Below are 16,888 nucleotides of genomic sequence, written 5' to 3'. Positions count from 1 at the left end.
AGTTCCTGTGAGGGTGGGATGTCGTTGGCGTAGGCGCCGGGGTTGGAAGGTTCTTTAACGATGCGGAAGAGCTCTTTGCTGTCGTGTGCATTGTTATCCAGGCGATCTTTGAAGGAGGACCTCTTGGTTGATCTGATGAGGTGGTGGTGTCTGCGGGTGGCATCCTTGTGGGCTGCGTGGTGTCCAGTGTACGATCGTGGAGCCATTTGTCATCCAGTTTCCGGCATGTACTCTTGGAGGCCAGGAGCTCGTCGGTGAACCAGGTGGCTCTCTTGCTGGGGTTCGATGGTGTGGTCGAAGGTGAAGTGGGTGCTTGTGGAGAAGACGGCGTCTAGCGTGTGGCCCGCGGTGTGGGTGGGTGTCATGACGAGTTGTCTGAGGCTGAGGTTGGCGAGGTTGTCGATCAGCGTGGTGGAGTTGGCGTCGTTGTTGTTCTCGAGGTGGAAGTTTAGATCCCCGAGGAGGATGTAGTCCGTGGAGGCGAGTGCGTGGGTGCTGGCGAGGTCAGCGATGGAGTCACTAAACTGGGCCCGGGGTCCGGGGGGTCTGTAGATGAGCGTTCCTCTGAGGGTGGTGTTGGGCTCAGTGTGGATCCGGAAGTGCATGTGTTCGGCGGTGTTGAGGGTGTCATCTGCGTGGATGGTGACCTTGAGGGTGAACTTGTGGATGATAGCAATTTCTCCTACGATGCCGTTGGCACAGTCTCTCCGGGTGATCTTGTAGCCGTCTGGAATGGCAATGGCGATGTCTGGTGCAGAGGAGTCGTTCCACCACGTTTCGGTCCGCAAGGCTACGTCCGGGGCAGTGGTGTTGAGCAGGTCCCAGAGTACGATGGTGTGTCTGCGTGCGGAGCGGGTTTTGAGAAGTATGCAGCGGAGGTGGTTGGGTCTGGTCCTCGATGGTTTGGTGGTTCTGTCGCAGGTGAAATTGCAGCTGCGGCAGGAGAAGGATCCGTGGGTGAGTTTCGGGTTGGCCTGGATGCAGCGTTGGTCTCGGCCGGTTTTGAGATTGTGGAGGGAGTCGGCGTCGTAGTTGAGTCTGGGTCTGGTGCGATGGGGTGCGCGGGTCCAGGGGTCCTGGTGCTGGTCGCGGTCCAGGCGCAGACGGCGCAGGCGGGCTTGCCCCACATATTCTCCAAATGTTGAGGAGTGCTGGTTCAATCCCACTTTGAGAATAAGGACTGAATATTTCTTTAAAAATAATACATTAAGATTGACTTTTCGTTCGAAATAAAGTAGGATACCTATTAGAAAACTAGTTTTAGGGCAATAAGCTAGAAATTGTTGTTGTCCATATGGCTTATTTTGGAATACTGGTTATTCATAATTGTTATTTAATTTGTTTTGTGACACTGTTTATGGTAAAGCACAAGTTACCCTTTTGATAATGTATTGTTGAGCACGATCTGTTTCATATTTTTATGTGAATCGGTCTTGAATGCAGCTTTGAAGTCACAATGTTTTTGTACTCCATGTATTGATGTTTAAGAAAATTTGAAATATAAAGTAAAAGATATGAATAAATATACCGTATTAATCGATATAAAAAGTGTTAATCCTTTAAGCTAAACTAAAAATTGTTTAAGCTTAAAAATCCGAGGTATAGGCTTATTCCTGGTTGCTTTAGAATTTAATGGCCCTGTCTATCCCTTGTCCTGTGGGTCCAAATCCCCTCAATTTTTTTAACTAATGGGACTGTAGCACTGTTTGTGCCACTCACTCAAATAGCCATTAAACATGTTTCAGGTCTGCCACTGCTGGCCCTCTGTGTACAGTTTAGACTGTCATGTTGACTTGGCATTTAAAACCTCTTGCCAAGCCTTATACTGCTATATTATTATATATAAGTCACAAGGTAGCCCATAGGGCAGGGTGCTGTATACTCAAAAGGTAAGAAATGTGCTTTCAAGTTTTACATGCCTTGATAGTGATAAACTCCCAAATTAGTTTTTCACTACTATGTGACCTATCCTTCATAGATTAATATTGGGGATTCCTTAATATATTTAATAAGCTGGAATTCCTTTTTTATTTTATTAATTTTTAGTTGCATGATACAGAAAATACACATATAGAATATACTTTTCTAACAAAACAAAATAATACGTCTCAGAGAATAAATAAAATATACATACATAATAAATGTACGTCATCCAATTAACAGAAAGGTTAAAGTAAATACACAGCAGGCAGATTAAATCCAATTACTAATCGGTAACCATAGTTTTTGGCCAAATGCTTCTTTTTCTCCGGCCCTTAAGTTTATATACCGCATTCTCAAGCTGATAAATACCTATCAATTTGGATTGCCAAAAATAAAAGACCGGGGGATCGAAGTCTAGCCAGCGTGAAGTTATACAATATCTATATACGGACATGGCTATAAATAGAAAGCCTTCTTCTTCAGTAGTTTTATGACTAATGTGATCAGTTTAATTCCAAATATGACTAATTCTGGTGACAGTACACATGATGACTCTAAAATACTATTCAAAATGCCTTGTATATCTATAATAATTTGTATTAAATTCGGACAACTAAAAAACATATGGATAGAGTCAGCTGCTGAATATCCACAGCGACTACAATTGATACTTTTCTTAGCCTTCCATTTCATCAGTTCTAACGGTGTATATTACAAATCAAAAATTGCCATAAAATGCTAGCTTTTAAGAGACCCATTGAATATAACCTTACTAGCCATTTCTAAGGACCTGGATATATCAACCTTTTCAATACCGAGATTTCTTTGCCATTTCTCTATATACACATCTAAATTGTCTTGCATTCTATTTTACATCATTTGGTATATCACACCAATTCTATTTTTTTTCCTACAGCTTTCTAATACATCTATTTTACTCATAGAGCTAGTATTTATTAATCTCAAGAAAACTCTGAATTTGAAGATATTTAAAGAAATCTCTTCTTGTCAGGTTGTATTTACACTGTAAATAAAAATATGATACAAATTGTTCATCCTGATACAAGTCTCCAAATGAACATATTTTGAGATCATTCCATCTCTGCATAATGGGATCTCTAAAAATTTCGGGAAGCAAAGGATTCTTAAAAAATCGTGTTAAATAATTCAAGTTTATACAGAAACTGAATTGCTTATTTAAATTGTTTCCAAACTTGTGAGGCCGATATCATGACTTTGAACTTTGTTTTTTTATAATAACTCGGCTCTATCAACATAAGCAAACATTGTCGGACTTCTGTTCCCAACAGCATCTCATAGATTGAAGGCATAAATGCTTTATCCAGACTAAAATCTAAAAAAATTAAAATACCCATTAATCTTAATGAAACTGCCCAATAGTATAATCGGAAATTCGGAACCCCCATCCTCCTTTCAATTTTGGTAAGGTACACCATTTGAGAGATCTTCTAGCTCTACGATAGCCCCATAAGAACCTTGAGATAATTCTATCCAATTTGTTAAAGAAAACAGAGGGGAACAATAACGATATGGTGCGAAATAAGTAAAGAAATTTAGGAAATATGATCATTTTGATTGCATTGGTGCGGCCATATAAAGACAAATGTAAATTATTCAATCGCTCAAGGGTCCTGTTAACACAAAATAATAAAGGGTCTGAATTAAGCCTTACAATGTCCTCCACTTTGGCAGAAATTGTCACACCGAGATATGAAGCTGTATGTGTGAATACTACAACTTCTGGTTTCCCTTCAGCTGAGTGAATTAACTAAGTCTTCGAGATATTTAACTTGTATCCAGATAACTCACCAAACTCTTGAGCAAGTACGATGATTTTAGGCAAAGACGACCCGACGTTGGAGGTGACGATCGCAACGTCGTCCGCGTATGCAAAGACTTTATATTCTATTTAATGTAGTATTACCGGGGGGATTTCATTTTCTTTTATTAATCTATTCAGGTAGGGCTTTATATACAGCATGAACAACAAGGGGGAACAAGGGCACCCTTGCCTTGTATCCCTTGTAATCGAAAAAAAATTCAGACGTGTCCGTAGCTAACCTGATTGCAACTTTAGGATTGGTGTATAATGCCTGGACAGCATGAATGTATTCTTTAGGGAATCCCTTCCATACCAGCACAGACCAAAGGAACCCCCAGTCGAACCTGTCGGAAACTTTTTCGGCATCCAACAGGACAACGCCAACCGGGGATCCTGTGGCCTGCGCCAATCCAACAGAGTGATAATCCATCTAATATGATCCGTAGTATCCCTTTTTTTAATAAAACTGTGTTGAATCTTAGAGACCAAAGCCGGCATTATGTCATTTAGTCTATTAGCTAATATTTTTGAAAATATTAATGCTGTCTGATGTTATAAGAGATATCGGCCTGTAGGATCCTAATTCAGTGCCATCTTTTCCTTTCTTCTTAAATACTACTATGGTAGCCAAAGACCAAGAAATAGGCGGTGTCCTTGAAAAACATGCTGAAAGATCTTCGAGCAGCTCGGGTTTAAGGATATTACGGAAAGCACGATAAAATTCCAAAGGGATTTTATCTGGCCCCATCGCTTTACCCGAAGCTAGATCTAAAATTGCTGTCTCTATCTCATCCCAAGTGATAAAAGCGGCTAATACTGCAGTATCTGCTTTGGTAATCACAGTGTTGTCAATATTTTCCAAATAATCAGTTGGATCCCTCACTTCGCTGTCTCCTTTATTAGGCTTATTGTATAGTAATTTTTAAAAGCCATTTGTTAAGTATCCCAGCTGTAGATTCTTGAGTAACTCCTTCTAGATCAACAACTTTAGTTATGTCATTCAGAGCTGCCTTTTGCCTTAACCTTTGAGCTACGATTTTACCTGTTTGCTCGTTTAGTTCATAACATTCCGCCTTATGTAGCTTATATTTAACAGCAACCTGGTCAGCTAAATACGAGTATGAAACAGCCCGTTTGGTTGTTAAGGAATGCTGCGTTCATCAATACCCTGGCCATTTTTAATATGAGCCACAAGTTTTAACTCTGCCTTCCTCACATTGTCAAGTTTATTCTTAAATTCCTCTTGTATTTTCTTCTGTTGAAAGTTAGAATAACTAATAGTTTCCCCTCTTACAACTAATTTAAAAGTATCCCACACGGTTTGAACTGAGGCTGTCCCGTTATTACGGGAGAAGAAATCTTGGATGATTTTAGCCATATGTAAAAGATAGTGTTCATCCAACAGCAGACTCCTTTGGAACGACCATTGATTGTTTAGATTAACACTATGGGAGGGCAGCAATACTTCCAATATAACAGGATTATGGTCTGAGACCAATTGCAGCAAAACTTCGACTTTCGCATTCTTCATAAAAAATGAGGAAATAAAAAAATAATCTAGTTGAACAAACTTTCGGTGTGGAATCGAAAAAAAAGTATAACCAGGGTCAGTATGTTGTAATTTGTTCCAAACATCAAACAGCCCGTTTCCTAATGCTAGTTCCCTTAGAGCTCTATAGGTCTTGATCTTACGACCTTTATAATTCCCAATGGCCCTGATATTACAATCAGAATCAATATGAATATTCAAATCTCCACAAAGGATTATAGGTTGACACCAGGCAGCTATTTCTAGATTAACCAAATAAAACACCTCGTTGTCGTCCAAGTTCGGGCCATATAAACAACAAACTGTCAGCTTTTTGCCCTCCACAATTATTTCAGCTAATCCCCATCTCTCCCATTTGCCCGCTAGCGTTCTAACACACTTTCCAGCTCCTTGTTTCATAAATATAGCAATTCCTCTTTTGACCCCGGACTGCCTTGAACAAACGGAAAGTTCGAGACCCTAACTTCTTAGAACATTTCGTTTATCCCAAGAGATGTGAGTCTCTTGTAGACACAGAATATCGACTCATAATAACTGAATTAATTTGCATAAGATCCCTATTTTTTTGTATCATTCAAACCGTTGATATTCAGCGTACATAATTTAATCTTTTTATCCATTGCAGCACAAAACTGACCCCAAACATAACAAAATTGTTACTTCTCTAACTGAATTTAAACTGGATAAACATAATGAGTAGATCTGCCTTTCTGTGTGAGCCATAACAACTGCCACTGCCTTAAACCCCCACCAAAACCCCCAACCCCTACCCAATGACCAACCCCCCTCCCCCCTCCCCAAGACATGAGGCACATGAACTACCAGTTCCTGTAAAGTATGGTGTGCCGTGTCCACCCGCCTCCGGGAACCTGAAAGAAAGAGCCATGTTATAAAGAGAAAAAAAACATCAGAATAGTATTAGCTCTACCAATATTCAACTATGCAACTATGCTGGCGGCGAGAAAGAATTACTAAGCCAAGATCCCTTGTAATCATATAGTCATCTAAACACTCTATAGCTCATAAGGATTCTAGGTATTCCTTGGCTTTAACCCCTCCCCTGCTAATGACGGAACCGCTCCGTCATCAGCCGCGGTGGCGCTGTGCTGATGACGGAGCAGTTCCGTCATGGTCCGTCCGACGCTCCTGCGCGGTGCGAATTCCGCGCCTGCACTGAGCATTCTATTGAGCGGGCGGGGCAATGACGGAACCGCTCCGTCATAAGCACAGGGCAACCGACGCTGGTGACGGAGCGGTTCCGTCACCAGCATGCGCCCGCCCGCCTCATTTCCCCCCCGCCCCTTAGCACTGTGGCGGAATAGTTAATTTCTGATTCTGCTGAAATACAGTGGCTCCCTTCTTTTGAAACTCAGGTATCAACTGGCGCGGGTGCCAGCGCTGAGACACTGTGGCCTGACAAAAGTCTGGTCTTACGAAAAACGAACAGTTCTTGGCCACTGCTTTTTTGTCAGGTCTAGCTAACATATACATTTCTCCTCTAGCAAGAAAATTATTGAAACAGACTAATATTGCCCTGGGATATTCTTCTTCCCCCTGACAAGGTTTCCTTACAAAAAACGGAAATCGGTGTGCTCTTTATATCTCTTTGGACCAATCCCAAGATATTCGTTCAGGGAATGCTTCAGTTAATAGCTCAATATTAACCTTTCTTGCATCGGCCCCCTCTTTTTTCTCGGGTATCCCAAGAAAGCGTAAATTATTTCTGCGCACCTGGTTCTCCAGACCTGATAGTTTATATGCAATATTATCCTAATGAGCTTTAACATTCTCAAGTTTGTGCTTTGAGCCATTGTCTCTTCCTCCAACGCCATAATCCTCGCCTCGGCTTCTGTGACTCTGTCAGCCGTTTCAGCCGTTTCAGTACAGAATTTAATTGCTCTCCGAACAGCATTTTTCACTTTGGAGCATGTTGCCTGAGTACGCTGATTCTCAGTTATATTTTCCGCACGATGGGTCATCATGGTGTTGTAAATAGTAGTTAAGGTAATCTCTGTGGGGTTCTTAGAGGTATTCTCACTCTCCCCACGTTCAGTTCCAGTTACAGTTATAGTTAATCCCGCTCCATCCAATGGTTCCAGGTTAGCCACTTCTAGTAGATATCTGCCGCACTGCCTGAATCAACGTTTCGTCTATCTTCTGGATCTGTATATACTTATGTTGGCTGTTTAATTTAATTATTTTTTCTGAAATGTTTATCTTTGAATCCTATATGCACAATTGAATTTCTGTAATATTCAATAACTTATGAATTATACAAAAAATAAATAAATACATTTATCATGAGAAGAATGTTTCTATATGTACACATTGTAAAAGGGTCCTCTTTAAATATATTTAAATATTTCACATATAGAGAGGTATTTTTATTAATAAGTTCCGTTGTCACCTTTGCTAGCTATAATTTCCTTATACTAGCCACTTCATGTACTTCTGAGCTTAGTTCAGTATCCTTAAGGGTAATGCGTTGTGGGCCTCTTTTTCTTTGCCTTTTAACCGTGGACACACTTGTGTTTGGCGAAACTGAACAAGGACTCAGCCCCTCGTACTCCCCCTCGACTGAGCTGCTTCCTTCACTATATTCAACCCATTCCTTACTAACATTCGTGCTTTCGTCCGACGAGGGGTCGGATAGAGAGAAAAAGTACTCCACTGATTCTTGCATCCCTGGAAACTCTAACGGTTCTGATACCGACGTAGCCCCCAATAACATTGGTGCACTAGGTTCTTGGATCAGTATATCGGGATTATTATTCGCAACCAGGTATTGATGTAAAACTTTAGAAACTCCATCTCCCACAATGCCACTATGTCCGAGTATCGATCCCCTTAAGGCAGAGTTAGCTATATCACCAGTCCCAGTGTCTTGCATCACCACAGTAGAACTCTTTCCTTGCTTAGTTAACTCTGCTTGAATCGCATTTCTTTTTTTTACAGATTGTTTCTTGAATAAAGCCGGTAAAGTGAGAGTCCCCTGCTTCAAACTGCCCAGGGTCATAGCATAACTCCTAGATAATTTGCTCCCTCTCCCCGTGCCATTGACAGCAGTAATATCGGCATTTAGTCCCGTACAAGCTGTATCTCTCTCACCTTGAGTATATTCGGCGCTCTCAGCGCTTCCAACTTCAACAGCCTTTGTCTTGTTGCTGCGAGTAGAGGCTTTCGCTAGTACCTTTGGCTGCATTTTTTTGCAAGAACCTCCTTGACCTCGCAACACAGAGCTCCGATAACTGAGCACTATTACTGGGAAGCGCCACAACGGAGCAGTAAATCGGCCAACATTCACGGACCCAGAGCCGCAGACCAGGTGCACTTAACAGGTAACAGGTGAGCCTGCCTCCGGGAAAAAAATCCTTTTCAGTACAGGTTTTAAGGGAGGAAGCGTTGGGAGGCTCTATGAACCAGTTTGGCACCCAATATATGCCATTTCCTCCTTGTTTGAGATTGATGCTGAATTAGTACAGAAACCACTCGCCGTAGCTCGGATAAGTTCCCCAGGTGGTAACCAGTAGTAGAATCGGTTGTTACTGCGGTTCGTGCAGGCTGAAATGCAGGATTCAAACAGTCTTTCTCCCAGGCACTCAGAGCAGAGAGTTTAGCTGCTCACACAGCCCTCGCCACGGCAGCCATCTTGCCCCAAAAGCATTTCCTCTATAAGCTGGAATTCCTAACTGAAAGAAGGTAGAGTTGACATGATTGGTACCTATGCAATGGTAATGATAAATCCTCTTTAATGGTAAAGTTGGATTTGTCATTACTATTTTGAAAATGCCAATTTTAGAAAGTTATGCTTTGTTCTGGTCTTAGCCATTTGGTGTCTGCTGCCTGTATCCAATCACTGGCTGGGCTGTGTGACAGTTCACTTTGTGTATTCCCTCTAGACAGCCACACCCACAGAAATGTTGGGTGTGACTTCATGCATCTTCCTGGAAGGGAATATCTGGGCATAGCCTCATACCTACAGCTAAAGAGTCTGGGTTTTGTCGACACACAAAGGGCTACAACTGCAGCGAGTCTGGAGCCAGGGCAGGAAGAAAGGACCACTGTGCACTACAAAGACCCTTCTTTGAAGTCACCCCCACTTCAAAGGCACAACTGGGTATAAGTACTGGACCGATGATCCTACCAACTCAGTAAACTTCTGGAGCTGTATACCTGAAACTAACTTGCCATGAAGAAGAACGGCTCTGCTAAGGACTGCCACTCTGTTGGTTTTCTGCTCCTGTAGACTAATGGCTTACTGTGCTGCCTTGCTGCCTGCTGATCTCTCTCACTGGACCTTCATCTCTTGACCGCGAATGACGTCAAGGGCTAACCTACCAGCCTTCTGCTCTTAGAAGAATCAGGGACATCAAAGTCTTCCATCCTATTCCTGTGCCTGGTTCAGTGGAAGCGGACCCATGTGGATGCTCCAGCATAATTCGCACATCCTCTACTACGAGAGTAGAATTGATGCATCGTCACCGTTGCAGGAACAGAAGTGGCCCATTGCACTTCGAACCAGCGCATCGCCATCGGAACTGACTCATCATAATTTCTGCTACTGCAGAAGTATGATCAATGCATCCCTTTGAATGCGTTGAGAAACCCGGTGCATCCCCTTCGGAACAAGGGCATCTCGGAACCTCCACTTCATCTTCGGAATCGGCGCAACATCATTATCACGTGGAGAAAACTAGTGCATCTCTTCGACTGAGGGATTGACAACAGCGTATTACTAGGTTGCATCCCTCATCAGTTTATTTGCAACCAGAATTAAGGTACTTTTGCTCACCGGGGTTCCGTGGGTCCGTTATCCAGACAGTGCTCTATTGTGGTTGGCCTGGACCCTTGACTTTGTCCTGGCTCAGCGTAACCAATTCACTCTTTAGGTGCTTACAGCTTCTAAGCACTATTTTTGCATTTTATCTTTAAAGATAAATTTCTTGAATACTTTTTATTGGATTTTTGTTGTTTTGGGATGTTTTATTTATAAAATCATAATCTATTTATCTAAACTAATGTGGAGTCTTTCCATGCTGTTTTCATTGTGTTACCGTTTGATGTGTTGCACAACTAGTTTACACATAGCCACTCAAGCTAAGCCTGACTGCTCTGTGTTAAGCTACCAGATGGTGAGCACCAGTTAATTTATGGTGTGTATCTAATTTACCTTGACTAGGATTGTGGCTCCTGCTTGGACAGGGTGCATACCTCTACCAACCAGAAACCCAATTTCTAACAACTCCCTAGAAGCTGGAAGGACACATGAAATAGCTAATAGTATGTGTTGAGAGGTAATACTCTGCTGGGCGGATCCAAAGTCCACTCTTTCTTTAGAAACAATAGGTCTTACAGACAACTGCGTTGTCAAACCAATCCTAATGAGATATTATTGATTTCACTATCTTCAGCAAAGCACTTAGCATATTCTGTATTATTGTATTGTCTGATGGAGGTGTTGAATTTAGATGAGTATTTGGTCCTCCTAGTGATTATTATATCAATGTTAACATCAGAAGAAAGTAGAATGTTAGGATATGAACTGGAGGAATCAAAAGAGATGCTGGAGGCTGTTCATTTGCTGGGGTCATCGCTGGAAGTGTACTTTATTTATCCAAATAAAAAGAGAACTCCAAGACTGAATACAGGTGATGAGTGTGTGTTGAAACACCATACAAGAAGAGCTCAAGACAGTTGTTTACTAAAGGTAAGCACCAGTTGCTGCCAGAGTGAAGGAGTGAGCCACATGCTCTAACCCTTGTCATGCATCGCGTATTTTCATGCTGTGTGGGGTTTTAAATAAGTGGGCGGGATACGGACGGCCGGGGGCCGTCCTCCGCACACCGTGACACGTGACGGCTATCAGCCGCCATGAGCACGCAAGGGGTTAAAGAGGAATATACTATGTATTTCCATCAAAGAAGCATGGGTATGAGACCCTGTTAATTGGCGATATGCACGGTTCAGCGTGAGAAGTATAATCACAATGATGGACAGATTGACAAAGATGCCAGACAACGCAGCCCAGCACTCAAATATTCTGTTTTGTGCTGCGTTGCATGATCAGCAGAGAGCAGGAGAGAGCCATATCTAGAGATATATAGCACTCTCCTCTCCTGCCCTCACCATAGCGCCAGTGCAGAATTTTGCAGCCAAGCACCAAATACACACATTTACACCATATCGCAAGGTGTGTGCGTGAGTCTAGCATAGGTTAGTACTTTTCTAGTACAGAATACGATGACTAGGCAAGTTGTAAAACTTGTCCTACTATGTATATGTGCTGTACAGTGCAGCATACCTGCAAAGTCGTTAGAGAAAGGAGAAATGAAAGAAATGTCTGCTTTAAATGCCCACAATCCAGCAGCATTATTTTTAGTGCAAGCCCCTGGTCACTAATGTTAGCAGATAGGATTTTGCATCAGAAAGCATGGGTGACTGCAATTGCATTACATACCTATGCAATTTGCATAGGTATGTACATTTCCAAAAAGATTTGCATGAGGTTTGCATCAAAAACAGTCATGCAAACCCGACGTACAACTTTTGTACATTTTAGCCAAATAGTGCTGAGGAAAAGAGAGTTGTTTGAAACAGTGTTCAAAATTGATCCACGCATTAGTGTGACTAAGAGAAATGTGCTGAACACCTTCAAAGGATTCCTCATAAGCAGAACGTGGAATTTATACTGTGCTAAAAAACATGCAGTACAGATTTATCGTCCCTGATTCTTTGGAGCTGCAGCAGCAAAAAAGGAAGAAGGGTTTAGTAATAAATATGAAAATAGAACTGTTGTTCTAGGAAAACGACACTGAAGTAGAACGTCAATAGAACTAACCATTTTAACATCAGAAAATGTCTACAAGAATTACTATCAGGCTTATTCTGTCTAATTTTAGGGTTAGTCAATTGTTTATCTATAATTCCAATTTCTCATAAATTACAGTGGTGACTTTTATTATATTAATTAATTATTTTGTCTAGAGGTAGCAGTTTCACAGCCTTTATATTGCCTCCAAATTTTCTACTAAATTCAGGATGTACAGCTGTAAGAAATTGATGTGCATATTAACAACAGCCAGCGATAATCATTGCTGGCCGTGCTTAGGGGCCGATTAGGATTGCGCCGGCCCGGAGGATGTGGATTCACCGCTGCGGTGATTGCAAAGACCCCCCGCCAGATTAGGATGGCAGGGGGGTCATCTGCGGACTTCGCGTCACGCGTCGGAAAAGCTCTAATATGGTGGCGGTGTCTATCAGACACCGCCAGCCATATTAGGATTAATGCTGGAACATGCTTTTCCACGGCGGATTTTCCGCTGTGGAATAGCATGTGGTCTTTGGTGTTTGGGGGCCTGTTGCGGGCCCCCAGGGTGTCAGGGGGTGGGGGGTGCACATGGGGGTACCTATGGTACCCCCCAGCATTTACATACACAAAGCGGCAGGCACCGCGCGGTGCCTGCCGCTTTGTGCATGTAAATGTTAAAACATGCATTTTTAAAATTGCGGCGGGTGCTGCTTCAAGCAGCACCCGCCGTAAGGTTAAAGGAACAGGATGTGACCGCCAGGGTGGCGGTCACATCCTAATTTGCATGGAGGGACCGCCGCTACCCATGCGGACGGTCCCTCTTCCTCGGGGGTGTTGGACGGACGCAGGTCCGTCCACCATCCTAATGACCCCCTAAGTGATAATTATATTATCGCAGGCTATCTCTGGTATTTATCGCCCTGTTAGCGCATAATTAACAACGCGTTACTCCAGGACGATAAACATTCCAGAGATAGCAAAGTAATCTCCCTTTTGCTGGGAACTTCGCTGGTTTTCCAGCGATGTTCCCTGCAAAAGGGCGATAACATTGATGATACGACCCACAGGGTCGTTTCAGCATAAGCTATGTTAGGGATGGCTAAATCAGGATTTTAGCAGACGTTAGATTTTGGAAAAAACTGCAGTTTTCGCCAAAATCGAATGTTTTCTAAAATCATGTGGGCTGCCTTGTAAATATTGCGATGTGAACATCAGCGATATTTGCAAGGTAGTCCATCTGGGATATGCCCAGTAACGCCCACTTTGTATCTCTTTGGAGATGCAAAGGGAGGCATTGGGAAAACGGGTGCTAACATGCGATTCTGCATGTTAGCACCGTTGTGTTAATAGGGTGCTGGTTTTATCTCCGTTTTTTTGGCTTTGTAAGCCAAAAAAGTGGAGATAAAGCCCTTGTAAATATGCCCCTGGGTTATTAGTTGTGAGGGGTGAGACCCCTGCTCGAGTAATAAACACAGTCATGGTTGGAATAAAAAATAAAAGTCACTCAATAAACATGTGCTTAACCCTCTGGTAGCCTGGTAGATTTAACTAAGAGGCAGTGTGAAAGGTTTTTATGCAGCACTCAAACTGTACTTGTTAAAAATTGGGTTTCTGGTTGACTAGGTTATGCACCGTAGCAAGTCAGGACCCACCACTCTAGTCTTGGGGCCCGATTTACAGAATGAACTAAAGACTCAATCCTAAACTTACTACTATTTTGGTATTCACAGAATGCACTTAGTACTTTTCGCATTCACAGAATGCATTTACTACTTTTGGTATTCACAGAATTAACTTACTACTTTTGGTATTCACAGAAGTTAGGATTTTGTCTTAAGTTTGTCTTAAGTCTGTCTTAAGTCTGTCTTAAGTTTGTCTTACTTCTGTTTTAAGTCTGTCTTAAGTCTGTCTTAAGTTTGTCTCCTACTCTGTTTGTTTGTCTCCTAACTTCTGTGAATACCAAAAGTAGTAAGTTCATTCTGTGAATGCCAGAAGTAGTAAGTGCGATTCTGTGAATCGGGCCGTTGGTCATTAAGCTATACACCTAAAATAACCCTTGCCCCCTTGATATCTTGCAACAGAGCAGTCAGGCTTATCCCAGAAGCAATGTGTAAAGTATTTGTACACACACACACACACACACACACTAATCCACTGCAATCACTACAAGAGGGCTCCACATGAGTTTACTAAAATAGTCAATATGTATCTGAATAAAACAAGATAAAATGACAAACATTCAACATAGACAAGTCAAGATATCACTTTTGAAAGATTACCTCATGTATAGCATTTAGAAATTCAACAAGCATTGGCATAGCCAATAGGTCTCGAGTTTGGGACCTTATATGTGTTTAGTTATCCAGCACAATATTCATGGTGTAACAGCATCAACTGTTGCATGGCTAAACACTTATCAGGTCCCAAAGGCAAGACCTATTGGCTATGCCAATGCTTGTTGTAGAAGCACACATTATCTGCACAATCAAAACATGCATTCTCTGTACCCCCCAACATGTTGGCGGAGACAAGGCCCCTCTGCAGGTGATTGCAAATAATTGTCTGGTGACAGCTACGTATAGTTCTGGAACAGCTCTGTCTTTCTGAATAAAATATATGAGTTTTCCATTATTAATGTGTGGCTCTGGAGGATTGATCCTACCAGATTATTTTATCATAATTAAATGAAGTTGAGATACCGATTTTGTGTAGGTTGTGTTGTATTTAAAGAATAGCAAAACAAGTGATGGATGGTAGTGTTTGAAATCAAACCTGAACGCTGCTAATTTGACTTTGAGAAGATTTTCACTGTATTGTGGTTTTTTTCCTCGGTTATGCCATTACTAGCTATTTATTATATGCAGGCCCCAAATATATTTCTAGATCAGTCTAGGTCCAAGACATAATGAGGTAATCCAGCCTAAACTGCTAGTAGCACATGTTCTGATTTGCATTTTAAAGTGGGTGCCTGACAGATATATAGCTGAGAGTAACCGAACAGAAGAAACTAGAAACCAGATACCAGTAGAACACACACTGCCACTCTTTCCTTCTTTCATTTAGTTGCTTCCCTGTGAAATGGATTCAAAAAAGATAAGAGAGACAAGGAGAGGAGGAGGCAGCAGGGGGAGGGGAAGAGAGGAGGGGGCCTGCGCCGGATTCCCTAGCAGGAAGGAGCAGGAACCATATGTCAAAGCTCGCTCCCGCAAGGGAATCGCCAAACGTGCATGCATTGCCATTGAAGCAATGCAATGCGTGCACATTTTTGGTAGCCAAACTGAATCGATGGCTTAACCCCTTGGGCGCGGGCGCGATTCTGCGCCTGTGAGGCCGCGTTAAAGAGTGGGCGGATTCATTACGGCCCCCAGCCGTCAGCAGCACACGCCCACCATGATGCATGACGGCTGGGGGCCGTCATCAGCAAGGAAGGGGTTAAGGTCTTTTTCCTATGCAGTGCCAATGCTTGTTGTAGAAGCACACATTATCTGCCCAATCAAAACATGTACTCTCGGTACCCCCCAACATGTGGGCAGAGACAAGGCCCGTCTCCAGGTGATTGCAAATAATTGTCTGGCGACAGCTGTGTATGGTTCTGGAACAGCTCTGCTGTTCTGAATAAAATATCTGAGTTTTCCACTATTAGAAGTGGCCCTGGAGGATCGATCCAACCAGTTTATTATAATCATAATTAAATGAAGTTGAGACACTAATTTTGTACAGGTTGTGTTGTATTTCAAAAGTGGCAAAACAAGCGATGGATGGCAGTGTTTGAAATCAATCCTGAACAACTGCTAATTTGACTTTGAGAAGATTTTCACTGAGTCCACCCTTCTGGGAGTCTCGGAGACAGTCAGGCGCCAGGTAGACAAAGGGGAGACAGTGGCACTCATCCTTTTGGATTTGAGTGCCGCTTTTGACACCGTCTCCCACAGTATCCTTTTGTCTGCCTTGAAGTCTGCTGGTATCTGCGGCTCCGCCCTTGCCTGGATCTCTGATTTTCTTTCTCATCGCACTTTCCAGGTTTTCTCCCCCTCTTCTGTGTCCACTGTTCACAACTCCCCGTATGGTGTTCCTCAGGGTTCTATTCTTAGTCCTTTATTTTTTAATCTTTATGTTAGACCTCTTGCCTCTCTTGCTGAACAAGCGGGACTTTCTATTTTTTCTTATGCTGATGACACCCAGATTATTTTCTCTCTCTCTTCCAATCAACACTCCCCTTCTTCTTCTCTCTGTTCTGGACTCACTGACATCGCCAACTGGATGCGGACTAACAAGCTAAAACTGAACGGCGATAAAACAGAGCTTCTTCTGTTTGGGCCGGATTCCGCTCTCTGGGGCCCGCAACATTGGCCTCAGCAAATGGGACCTTTACCGGTCCCAGCAACTTCAGCACGTAATCTGGGGGTCCTCTTTGATAATCAGTTATCCATGAGACAACATGTGGTCAAGGTCTCGGCCACATGTACCACCATCATCAGGTGGCTGAGGAAGATCACATAGATGTTGCCTCCAGATACCCAGAAGTCAGTGGTCCAGGCCCTAGTGACATCGCGGCTGGACTACGGTAATGTACTCCTTCTGGGTGCCTGTAAGGAGGTCACCCGGAAGTTTCAGGTAGTCCAGAACATGGCTGCCCGTCTACTTTGTAACCTACCGAGAACAACCTCTGTTGCTTCTTCCCTGCGTAGCCTTCACTGGCTGCGCATAGAATCTAGGACCAAATTTAAAGCACTTTGCTTCATGCACTGTATCAAAGCTGGAAAAG

Source organism: Lissotriton vulgaris, chromosome 2_2 (genome assembly GCF_964263255.1).
Source record: "Lissotriton vulgaris chromosome 2_2, aLisVul1.2, whole genome shotgun sequence".
NCBI classification, from domain to species: domain Eukaryota; kingdom Metazoa; phylum Chordata; class Amphibia; order Caudata; family Salamandridae; genus Lissotriton; species Lissotriton vulgaris.
Note: the sequence above shows the minus strand (reverse complement) of the source record.